This window comes from Alosa pseudoharengus, unplaced genomic scaffold, assembly GCF_046254945.1.
Source record: "Alosa pseudoharengus isolate Yale_2024_CS ecotype anadromous, Long Island Sound unplaced genomic scaffold, YU_APseudo_1.1 YU_APseudo_1.1_scf_12, whole genome shotgun sequence".
In the NCBI taxonomy this organism is placed as follows: Eukaryota; Metazoa; Chordata; class Actinopteri; order Clupeiformes; family Clupeidae; genus Alosa; species Alosa pseudoharengus.
Window position 1 is genome coordinate 3,523,227 of NW_027468587.1, and position 10,000 is coordinate 3,533,226.

Below are 10,000 nucleotides of genomic sequence, written 5' to 3' on the forward strand. Positions count from 1 at the left end.
CGGCACACTAACATCCTGTGTGAAGAAAAAATAAACATACCATAGCTTAACATTTCAAATAATACACAGATATGGCCTTATTATGGCTTCTATGCAAGACCTGCTCAATAAAACAAGCGCCCTCTGTTTCATTTGTAGGTGACTATATCCAATGTAATTGTTGTTATGAACTGGATATGTGATGATTCTGTGAATACTGGATATGGGGCCCCTGTTGTACAATACCTGCATACCACAAATAGTGCAATCATACACTCAATGAGAGCATGTGGTTATAAATTCTTTGATACAACAGTTGCTTTTCTGGACCAGTGAGTGACATTTGGGTAATTTTCTGCGGCACACCTGATGATCTCTCACGGCACACTAGTGTGCCCCGGCACAGTGGTTGAAAAACACTGTTTTAGCCCATCTTTACCATGATAATTAACCCTTCCAAGATAGAACCCTTTCGACGCTCTACTTTGAGAGACCAACCACCACTCATGCCATCGATGTTGAATTTTGGGCGTCTGACGGAAACTGATCAATCTCACCAACAATTAACATCGATTTGACACTCTTTTGCTGCCCGAGGTTGCAAATCATTCATTTAGAACATTTAAGTTACGCTGTTTGTTATTATAATCACAGCACGGCCTTACGTTATCATAACCACATCATTACATTATCGCAATTAATAAGTCATCATAATCATCATCGTCAGCATGGCATGTCACATAGCCTACCTGCTCCACCACTGAGTTCTTATCATGTAGCCCACCTGCTCACTGTCCCTCTGTATGCTTGCTTACATCCTCGTTCAAACTCAACGAACTTCAACATGTTGCTGACATATGCTAGCCTACTTGCAATATTTTATTTTTGAAGCTTCTACATTGGTGTTACTTTTGCACTATTGTCACTACCGGCATCCGCCGCAATTTCGTGTAGGCAACTTCGATTAACTTTAGTCTAGTCATTAGAGGGGGTCCACGCGCACCCCCCGTAATTGTTGTTGACACCCATTTGTTTAGTCTCCTTAATATGTCTAGTTAACAATAAAAGATGTTAGCATTGCTGCAAATTGTCCCATGACTGTTTTTCAGAGCTGTTTTTAAAACCTGTGCAATAGCGAGTTTTACAATTAAGAAATTTCAATTCATATAACTTTTCAACCAGACATGATATAAAGACAAATGAGACCACTTTTTCATATAAACAAAAAAAGGTGGAATTGATTAGAGGGGTTAATTTATTGATAGAAACACTTTTTGACTATGTTAAGGCCTAAATGATCTAAAAATTATCTAATATTCGGCAAATCCGAACAGGAAACTGTGCATAAATGTTGTAAAGTTGAATGCAAATGCATCTATTTGTAACTGAATTCATTCATTAACATCAGGTGATCACTAAACACATTGCCATTAAACCTAGTCTACCAATGAAATATCCCTAAGCCTTAATAATGCCATGATTCATGCTCACTGCAAATGCTTTAGTTCAATTGTGTTGGAGCCATACCATGGAACCATACAGCATACAGTCAGATCTTGAAATCATACACATTCAAAACATTTTGCCAGACAACTAACGCACACACACACACACACACGCGCACACACACACACACACACACACACACACACACACACACACACACACAACCTAGTTAACCTCTCCAGTAAGACAATGGACATTACTACACTTGAACTGGAGGGTAAAGTGAAAGCTTAAAAGCTTGAAATAATAGTGAAGATGTTCACAATAGATGTTTCCACAATGTCCCAGCAAATAATAATGCAAACACTCCACAAAATCTCCACAGTTCAGTGTGGAGTTTCAGCCTGTGTTTGTTGAGTTGTATTAATACTGTAGGAGCTACTATGTCTTTTTGGCAGTTACAGTCTAGAACATTCTATACATGGATTTCTATGCAACGTCACGAAAACATGCGTGCGCAACCAAGAGGCAGAAAGCACCATAGAACAGCATAGAGCAATGCAAAAGAGCAAAAGAATAAAATGAGTTTTTGTGCTGAAAACTGCACCAATTCGAAATCACGATGGTTAGAGAATGTTAAATCTGTTCAATATCCCTAATGGAATGCATGTCTTCGCCAAAAATGACAAAATACGATGTTATATTAATAATGCAATTGAACGTCAAACTTTGAAATATAGTCTGAAATGAGATGTTATTATCATTGAGACAACAGGGGTATACAATAAAATCCGATTGTAGCTTACAGCAGCTGACTATTTAGGTTAAGTTTATAACGTTGTGGACGGCCACCAAGCGTCTTGTGCCTCACGGCTGTGCACGCATCTAGTTTTGTTGGTAAACGGGAAACCCGTGTATTGGTAACTGTCATAACTGACAACTTAGAATGTTGGGGGTTATGTGTGGTGGGTCACTGAAGTAACCAACTAACTGAAATAGAGATGCTTGATTTTCTCGTGCACACATTGAGCGTGGTGTGTAGCTGGATGGCACCAAAACTATGCCTACTGTAAGTCAAAGGCAAAAACTAGTTCTTCTCAACAAGGAGTTCAGATATGTATCTTACACATAGTTGGGATTGCCCATGGAAACTTCACATCATTCAAGACAATTAAAGGAGCTCCACATGAAAAGATGTCACAGCTCCTCACAGTCTGAGACAAACGACTTGCTCAGCCAACAGGATCAGTTCATCGAATGGAAACGGTATGTAACCTTATTCCTACCACACTGGAAGGTTTGGATCTTGATACATACGGCTATCACCGACAATGTTACCAACGCTTTCACTTGAGTTTAAATCGTTTGAAAGACTCTTCAGCGCTTACATCAAATGAACCATCAACATCTGGGACCCGGCACCATTCTCCATGGAAAAAGATCAGGCCAACTGAAGGTGAATCACCATTATTTCCCCCTGAGTGTATATTCTGTGAAAAGCTTGAAATAAAGGTGCATGGAAAAACTGAAAGGCCGATGAAGTTTGCCTCATGGAAGCATAAAGATTCGGCATGGCAGAAGATTGAATTGCAAGCACAAGAACTAGGACATGCGCCTATATCGACAGGTTCATGGAAAGGATCTACATGCTGCTGAGGCTCAGTGCCATCCTTCATGTCGTGACAGATTTTGTATCACTTACAGAAACCATTTGCAACAGAAACGAAGAAAGACTCAAGAAACAGAGCAAGCCCACCTGACCTGACTGCAGCACACAAGGATGCTTTTGATTTTGATTTAGGCCTTAACATAGTCAAAAAGTGTTTCTATCAATAAATTAACCCCTCTAATCAATTCCCCATGTTGTATTTATATGAAAAAGTGGTCTAATTTGTCTTTATATCATGTCTGGTTGAAAAGTTATATGAATTGAAATTTCTTAATTGTAAAACTCGCTATTGCACAGGTTCTAAAAACAGCTCTGAAAAACAGTCATGGGACAATTTGCAGCAATGCTAACATCTTTTATTGTTAACTAGACATATTAAGGAGTCTAAAAAAATGGGTGTCAACAACAATTACGGGGGGTGCGCGTGGACCCCCTCTAATGACTAGACTACTTCTGATGGCTCACAAAATCCTGGCTCTGGGCCAAAATGCGAGGGATGGGCCTGACGTGAGCTGTTATTGGATCAGTCGACATATGGATATGTAACCGCTGATTGTCCTTCCTTTGGGCCGATCGTTGGCCAAAATTATTACATTTTATACAGCGGGGAAAATAAATATTGAACACGTCAAATGAGGCTATTCGCATTAAATTTTCTACATAGGCTACTGTAACGTCGGCGCACAAGACATTGCATATAATGTTAGCGTCTTTATTGTATCATGTTTCCCTTTTAGTTCTTCCTCGTGTGTGATCCATTTTGTGTAGGGGGCTGCGTCCTCCCCTGTATGTGTGTACTTGACCTGCCCCTTGTGTATTGTGTTCTGTGTCTGTGTCCCTGCTCTCGTTCTCAGCTAATAAACCTTTTAATTGGACATCTGTGTGTGTCGCTATCAAATCGTTACAATACATTAGTATTAATTTAGGTAATCCACACAAATTAATAAATCCAAACATTAATGTCCCTAAGTAAAGTTATGAGTAAAAAAGTGGAATGCCACAGGAAAAAAGTATTGATTGAACACGCCTACTGAAATGTCTTAAATACTTTGTGAAAAACCCTTTATTTGTAATGAGAGCTTCAAGGCATTTCCTCTATGACGAAACTAATCAGTCGCAGTATTCAGGTGTGATTTTGGCCCATTCTTTTAAACAGATAGTCTTTTAATATTGAAGATTCCAGGGGTCCCTCTCGTAAATCCTGATCTTTAGGTAACTTCCAAAACTGTTCAATTGGATTTAAGTCAGGGCCTTGATTTCCTTTCTCTGAAACCAATTGAGAGTTTCCTTTGCTGAATGCTTTGGATCATTGTCCTGCTGGAAGGTCTAGCCATGTCTCATCCTCATTGTCCTGGTGGATGGCAAGATTCTCCCAGAAAAAATGGCTCCATTCATCATTTCTTCAACTGTATGAAGTCTGCCAGTACCATGAGATGAAAAACAGCCCCACACTGTGATGCCTCCACCTCCAAACTTCACTGTTGGTATGGTATTTTTAGGGTGATGCACAGTGCCATTTCTCCTCCAAATATGGTGTGTAGTATGACATCCAAAGAGTTAAATTGTGGTCTCACCTGACCAGAATACATTCTCTCAGTATTTCATAGGCTTGTCCAAATGTTGTGTAGCAAACTTTCAATGAGCTTCGACATGTTTTTCTTCAGTAATAGAGTCATGCGGGGTGAGCGTGCATAGAGGCCATGGCGGTGGAGTGCATTACCTATGATTTTCTCTGTAACAATTGAACCTGCTGCCTCCAAGTCTTTCTGGAATGGTCCTTGGCTCTTAGGCTACACTTCTGACTATCCTTCTGACTTCCTGGTCAGAAATCTTGTGAGGAGATTCTGTGCATGGCCGATTGATGATGCAGTGATGTTCCTTCCACTTGCAGATAATGGCTCCAATACTGCTTACTGGATGATTCTGAAGTTTTTAAATGCATCTGTAACCTAGCCTAGAAATCTAGACGCACCCTAGTGGCGGCAAATTAATTTGCTCAGCCTGTACGTCTAGTATCAAACCATAGGAATTTCTATTGGCTGACACCGTGGACTTCATCCAATCACAGCGCTCTATTTTGTTAGAGAGTCTTAAGGCGGGCTTAACAGGATAACGACAGTCCTGCGACGGTGAACAACAAGGAAGGTGGCTATGGCGAACGAAGAGCGGTTGTTTAAATCGGCGTTGGCGTCAACTGTGGAGGAGTTGGACTTGTGCTTTTCTTTGAAAGTAGAGCAACACAATGCACTTAAGTCATTCCTTTCGAAGAAGGATGTATTTGCCGTTTTGCCGACCGGATACGGATATGGTCGTAGCGCTGGCCTATTGCATGCCTAGGCAGTTTGAAAGACAATTCTCTGCCCGCCCCTTGGATTAAGCAGGTGAATGATTCGATTCCAGACTATACATTTCAATGATATAGGATGGCCCGCCAGGCTATCTGTAACCAGTTCCATTGATATGTTTTGCAACAATAATGTTGCAAAGGTCTTGGAAGAGCTCTTTCCTTTTACCCATCATGAAATGTTTCTTGTGTGACAACTTGGTAATGAAAAACCTTTTTATAGCTCATCAATATGTACTAACCCAGCTTACATTAATTTGCACAGATAGGAGGGATAATTACTCTCTAACTATGTATAGATTCCAGCTCGTTCCTTGCCATTCCTTGCCTTTGTGTACAGTTTTTTCTTAGCGTGTTCAATACTTTTTCTCTGTGCCATTCCACTTTTTTACTCATAACTCTACTTATGAACATTAATGTTTGGATTTTTTTTATATGTGTGGATTACCTAAATTAATACAAATGTCGGGATAAAATTTCATGCAAATAGCCTCACTGGAAGTCCTATACTTACTGAAAAAAATGTTGACGTGTTCAATACTTATTTTCCCCGCTGTATATATATATATATATAGCCTATTCTATCGGGCAAAAAGGTGCGTCGGCCCACCGGGAAAATGCCCGGTATGCCAGATGGCCAGTCCGTCCATGCAGGTTCGAACAACTGTCAGTTGGTGGCACCACCACTACTCCACCACACACACCATATGGCATGTGTACACACACCTTCATCAATGCGAGATTGTTCCACTGCAATGTACTACAATTATGGCTTCTACATACTCGACGCACCCGACCGGTAGCGCGACAACGTGACGTCAAAATGACGTAGATCTTGCTGGCGCGCCAGGATTGAAGCCAGGTAGCGCGAGGTAGCGCACCACTCATTTTTTTTCAGACAAGTGCAACAAGGCGGAAACAGGAAGATGGACTAGTTCGAGGGCAAGCGAGAGTTGCAGTGTTTTGTTACAGTCGTGAATTTTTAATAGTTTGCTGAATAAGTTAACAAAGTTACCAGTGAGAGTTGCAACACATGGAATTAAGAGGAACGAATAGAAACGATTTATTTTCAAACAAAGGATATCTATTAAGGCCTGAACAAAATCTCTTTCTACTTCAGGAAATTACACAAACTCAGCCAGCTGCTAGCTAGCTAGCATACCTGTCAACATTTAGCTTTCCAAAAACTGGAGATTTTTTTTCGGGGGTGGGGGGGGGGGGGGGGCAGTGTTTATACCGGATCTGTGTTTGCATATTTAATACGTTTTATACACGTGTTTCAACACTGCATTTCGGTCGTTGCTTTTACCTTACTATTACCTTACGCATGCCAGTTATGTATCCACCAGCTGCCTGCCTGCAGCCTACTTCTAAAACTCCAAAGTGCTCTTACTGTCAGATTTGGTTCTGAGGGAACAAGTTCAGTGTATCAACAACACTCAATAACAGTTTATGTGATGTGTTAATCAATTAAATTCCCAACAATTTCACAACAGCTAGTTCTGGAGTAGGCGTAGATGTGGAAGGGAGGCATGTACATGGGAGCTCACGGACATGCCCCCAGTGTTAGCGCTATAGCTGCCAGGCTGCGTTAGCTGTTGGCTGTATGAGCTAGGTAAAACTGATTGTTAAACTTCACTTGATCTATGTGAAAACTCGTTGGTCTTCTCCTTTAAGTGCTCTTTGAAGACCTTGCTGCTCAAGCTTGTTGAATTAGAAATGTGTTTTCAATGCTGTCAGGAGCTGTCAGTGGGCCTTGGGCCTGTTCTTCTTCCTGTTATGCTGCTAATTCCTGTTATGCTGCTAAACATTTTCCCCCCTAGCACAGTTTTGAGTGGGACGAAACCAAACTTCTTACAATAGGGCTTTTCAGCTTGTAGATCATACTTTCAATGCCATCAGATCAGAATGTGATTTCTGCTCAATTTGACCTTTGTAAATGGACAAAAATGACTATAAGCCTAAAAAACATTTAAAAAAATAGTGACTACAAATATAATAGTTTTATGTCATATGTGGATACAGGATTCTCAAGAGCCAATATGTTGTATATCATTTTTGTGATATGATTTGTGTGTAGATAGATAGATACTTTATTGATCCCCAAGGGAAAATTCAAGGTCTCAGTAGCATACAGACATCACACACAACATGCACTTACAGCAGAAAAAGTAATATAAGTATATACATATAAAAAACAACTCCACTGCACAATAGAGACAGTAGAAGATAAAAAAAATACTAAAATACTAAATACTAAATATACTAAAACAAACTAAATCAAACATCCACATAGTGTGCTTAAGGATGATCAAGCATGAGGCGCTTGCAGTGACAGGGCAGGGACTGAGCCTGTGATTCTGTATGCATGGTTAGGTGCTCTATGAGAGTGAGTGTCTTGGTGATGGTGCAAATAAGTAAGTCCAACAGTGCAAGAATAAAGTCTAGAGACCAGCATAAAATAAATATGGACATATAAGAGAATAATGTAGACAAGTAATATAAAAAAGATATACAGTAAGTGCAAGAATAGATTGAAGTAATAGGGTTACAGCCAATGGTCAAGTGTTAAATAAAAAGTATAAAGTATTAAGTACGGCCACAATCCAGGCTGTGGGAGGGAGGGAGGGGATGTGCATATGTGCTAATCTAGCATGTAAACAGTGTAGCAGTACACACAGTAGGCTAGTGGACAGTATGTACACACACATGGAGAAGGTGGAGAGGCAGACAGACTATGCAGAGAAGTCTATCTCTCCTCCACCCTTAAGTGAAGCATTGAACAGTTCAATGGCCCTGGGGACAAATGACTTCCTCAGTCTGTCAGTTGTGCATGACAGTGAGCGAAGTCTCCAGCTGATCAAGCTCTTCTGCTTTGCTGTGGAGTGGATGACATTCATTGTCCAAGATGTTGATCAGTTTGTTCAGGGTCCTTTTGTCTGATATTGAAGTGATGCACTCCAGTTCGGCTCGCACGACAGAGCCAGCTTTCCTTATCAGCCTGTCTAGTCGCCCCGCATCCTTCTTCTTTGTGCTTCCTCCCCAGCATACCACTGCATAGAAGAGGATGCTGGCAACAACAGACTGGTAAAGCATCCTGAGGAGCTTACTGCAAACATTAAAGGAGCGCAGCCTCCTCAGGAAGTACAGCCTGCTCTGCCCTTTCTTGTAGAGTGCTTCAGTATTTGGATAAAAACAAGAAGTGTTCTGAACAACGGGGGCATGTTTACCGTCCTATTCACTCTTCTTTTCATCGCCTCGTCTATGTGTTTTTGTCTTTCTCTGAGTGTTTATGATTTTGAAATGTTGTATTGCTGTTAAACCCTGAATAGAACAAAACAAACCAAACAAAAAAAGAATGCAAAATGTTTTGCAGCAAAACAAAAACAAAATAACATACTGGTAAAGGACACAAAGAGCATTAAAGATGTTTCGGCTGAGGCCTTATGGGAAAGGAAGACAGAGAGAGAGAGAGAGACGTGGAGAGTGGCTGAGAGATTTCTAACACTAAGGAAAACCTTTATTTAGGAGGCGATTATTCACACTGGTCATTAGAGAGCGGTATCACTTTCCCTCATTTACAGAAAGGAGGGAGAGAGAGATGGAGGGATCAGGGGAGAAGAAGGGAAAAGGGTAATCATTAGAAAGATATCACTTTCCCCCATCGTCCCTAATGAGGAACTCAGAGGGATGGAGCGACAGGGACCGAGAAAGTAAGAGAGAGAGAGAGAGAGAGAAACAGATACACAGATGAGCAGATGAATGGAGAGAGAAAAAGAAAAAAGGGATGGACAGATGGATGAATAGAAGGCTGGATGAGCTACGGGAATGAAAATATGAAGGGTTCCTGGAGTGAACGCAACATGCATAAATACCAACCCAGCTACGTCATTGACTAAAACAACTACAGACGCCTTTCTAGTGCCGTAACAGTTAATAAACAAATGTCATCATTGTAGATAATGTCTTAATATCTGCAGGCAAATATAAACATAAACTATAGGACATCTAAAACATTTTTATAATCTAAATATGAGCTAGTAAAGTATCATATGCAGAGCTATAGGACTATGTGAAACTACTATACTTTCTTTGATCTCTTGTGCAGTCTGTAGAACCACCTATAGCCTCTGAATCTACCACACAGCGGCTCAACAAGAGGACTGATTTTAAGTCTTGCTCAGACCTTTGATGTCATTTGATCAAGCAATTAAAACAATCTATCCACCACTGAGAGATCACTTCTGGTAGCTATACAGAACTCAATCTACATTGCGCTGACGTACAGTTTTTTCCAAAATTGCAACCTGCCCAGAATCAGTGGCAGGCGGTTTAAGGGAACTTGGTTTGTTCAGGAAGAGATCTGTCTCTATGCAGTAGCAAGGTACAAATCAAGACTCCAACAGGATTCTTTCTCTAGCGAACACAAATAACTTTGCAGCGTTTATGCATATTAGAGCACATTAAATCCAAAAAGCCTTCTATAGTCTCTTATTTACATCTGTGCGAGCAATTAACAAACTGAGAGAAGACAGACTTAATTAAAGGACATAAATTAGGAT